Source organism: Pinus tabuliformis, chromosome 6, assembly GCF_031772625.1.
Source record: "Pinus tabuliformis cultivar Carrire ecotype Pingquan chromosome 6, CPIR1, whole genome shotgun sequence".
Taxonomy (NCBI): Eukaryota; Viridiplantae; Streptophyta; class Pinopsida; order Pinales; family Pinaceae; genus Pinus; species Pinus tabuliformis.
In genome coordinates this window covers 1646689952-1646693179 of record NC_142292.1, presented here as the reverse complement: position 1 = coordinate 1646693179, position 3228 = coordinate 1646689952, and positions in this window count along the sequence as shown.

Here is a 3228-nt window from a genome sequence, read left to right as displayed (position 1 = left end):
CAAAAGTTCAATAGAGAGAGTACAATGTACAAAATTTACTTGCCCAAATACTATCAAAACAGTCGAGTCAAACTATAGTCAACAAGATGCTCTAACTAGAAAGTCAACCTTGGTCAAACAAACAAAAATTCTCCTCCAAATTAGCTCGGTCAAACCAAATCAACTTGGCCTCCAAAGATAGTCCAAATCAGCACAAAACATTCGTAAAAGATCTGGTCAACCCTAGTCAACGCAAAATCAACTTCTCGGGTCAAAGGACCGTAGTCAACACTGGTCAACCTCCTCAGAAAATGTCAATATCCATGCCAGAATATGTGGCCTAGCATAGTGTTACACAGCATTTTGTCACTGTCCCTATACTCCCCATTCCTTGTTCCTGGAGGACCTCTATAGTGAACCCCGTATTCTTTGCCTTGATGAAGAAACTCCCATTGTGTCCCTCTTCATGAGCAGATCAATTCCCTTTTCATCATTTCCCTTGAAACTTCTGTTTTTCCCAGTTTACAAGAATGACACTAATGTCCTTTGTCTCCCCCACGTCGATGTGCAGAGATTAGCACTATCCCTAGCACCAACTGGAGTGACTGAGCTATGTTCCAATGGCGTCGGTCCTGTTATAGAAAGTTTTTTAAATTAGGAGTCGATGCTTCTAGCTCTAGAATCTTCGTAACGAAAGTCTGGTAAATGGTTTGGCTAGATGGGGTCGAGGATGTCAGTTTGAGATCCTTTATAATGATGGAACTACCTCAAGGGATAAGCCCTTCTCCCATGAGAAGAGGATCCATCTCCCATCCATTCATCTTATATAAACCTCCATTTTTCCCAAGCACAAGCTAGTGTTAGTGTTGAAGTGTTAATGTTGGTGTGCTAGTGTTATTTTAGTTTGTAGTAGAAAGTAAGCTATTTCTAGTTGTAGCTATCTAGTTCTGTGAGGGTGAAGTGTGTTTTAGTTTGGAGTGAAGCCTTAAGGGAAGAGCCTTAAAACTATTCTCGATTGAGGCCATCATGGAATGCTAGCAGAAGTGTGTGGGAACCTGGTCTTGTCAGAGGAGGACTGCAACATCAAGACAAATGGTTGTAATTCTCTTTGATATTAATATATGCAACTATCAAATGGTTTTCTACATAATTTGTCATCTTACATGCTTATGGATTAATGTTTCTTGACTTGTTAAGTAGGTTGAATTACAATTTTTCTATTATCACGATTGTTGTTTGTTGTAGTTTACATGCTTTAGGTATTTGAAGAAGGAAGTGAGAGAGCTGGAGAGAGCAAGTAAGGACATCATCAAATAGGATAAGCAGACTAAGAGGTAGGCCCTCTTAATTGGTTCTAACATAAGGAAATCTTCCATAAAATGTACCTGTTGTGGCTATAACGATTATCAGGCTAGAGGAATTTGTTTGTGTCCACACTTATAATTTTACTTCACCACAAATTGGCGACTCCACTAGGGAGACCCAATCCTTTTGTTTGTCTTGGATTTCATGATTTCGTGACAACTTTTCTAGTTCCATTTTTCCCCTTTGGTCCTGTTTCTTTTCTCCTATTTACTGGCTTGAGTCTAAAATTCATAGAAGCAGATTTGGTAACTGTTTCGAAAAAAAATTAATTTTTCCTTGGCTCCCTCAATCAGCGCACTTAATTCATTGACAATCGCGGGATCAGCGTGAGTTGATGAGAAACAGTCGCGTCGACCAGCCTTTGATGCTTGTTGTCAGTTAGGAAATCGCGCTGATGTCCGTAAGTGAAGACTAGGGTTTTTCCCCAATCTTGGCCAGTGTCTTTTTCTCTTATGGTTTTGATCCCGTAAGCCTTTTAGACCATTTTCTCCCTGACTAGAAAGCTTCATTTAGCTTGATTTGTGTGCTTGCTTGGTTTAGCCCACCCTCTAATGTGTTAAGTCTAGCCCTGTGTGAAGTTATTTTATATTTTTTCTTTGAATCCCTTGATCGGCGCTATTTTTGGCCAAAAAGTCATGCCGATCAGGCCATCAGCACTAGTTGTATTACTGGTTAGTTGTGTTGATCGGTGCTACTTTTGGACCAAAAGTCACTCTGGTCTGTTAGTTAAGAAAAATCAGAATTTTTCTCATTCCAGTGCCAGTGTGCCTTGACCCTCAGACTCTCTTCTTTCGTCCATAAGTGACTAGGTTGCTTTTTTTCCAATTGAATGAGTGAAAGAGTCTCGTTTGTTCTCTTCTTTTGAGTGTCTCTTTTCTCTTTCCAAGCATAGATTGCATTGCTTGGTTTGTCGATTGAAGCATTTATGTGTTTGGTTTACTCGATTCAGGGAAGAATTTGCTTGTAGTTTCATTTATAACTCTTTTGATTTGATTGATGCTTGCTTGTTCAAAATTGTGAAAACTTTCATTTAAAGTGCTTTATGTGAAAGATTCATTTTGCATTTTATGAAAAGGAGAAAATCATTCTAGTTTACTTAAGCGAAAATATTGCATTAGTAGCGGTATTGAAAAGCTATAATTGCATCATCATACGCATTGGAAATGAAATGAAACTTCTTATGTTGTTATAGGAAGATGAAGTTCATTTAAGACATATCTTAGAGAAAGATTTCATTCTTTGATTGTTGCATTGATTTTGTGCTCTCTATCCCTCAATTAGTGTTGATTTTCATTGAAGATAAAGATCTCTTCTCTCATGTAGTTGCATGTAGAAGTTTTGTCAGATGACAGCGGTAGGGCCTTGTAATTGAAACCTAATTCAATATCAACTGTTAAAATTTATTGAATTAACCTAAGGAAGCATTGAAAGTTAACGCTCACATTTAGTGGTCTAGGCTAGAGACGTGTTCCAACACCTTTAAACCTAGCAGTTGTTGTTCGCTTTGGCATTAGAGAGTGCTAGTACGGACTTGTGCTCTCCATACCATTGTGTATATAAATGGATACCCCGCTAGGTTTGTGATACTTTATCCATTGGAAGCCAAGTCTGTCATCTTGTAAACGTGATACAACAAACACAACATTCGGGGAGATTTCCTTCCCGTACTTCTTGGTTCGCCAGGAGGTATTCTGCAGTTCACGGTTACTTGGTAATCTTTTATACCTAGAGTACCCTGAGTAGTCATTTTTTATCTTTACTGACTCTTTAAATTTGAAAAGATCATAGAGCACTTGTCCTCCGAGCTTGTTAATTCCGAAAGCGACTAGAGTCACCTTTCGTCCTTTTCTTGACTCGTAAAATATGAAAAGGAAAAGTTTTGTT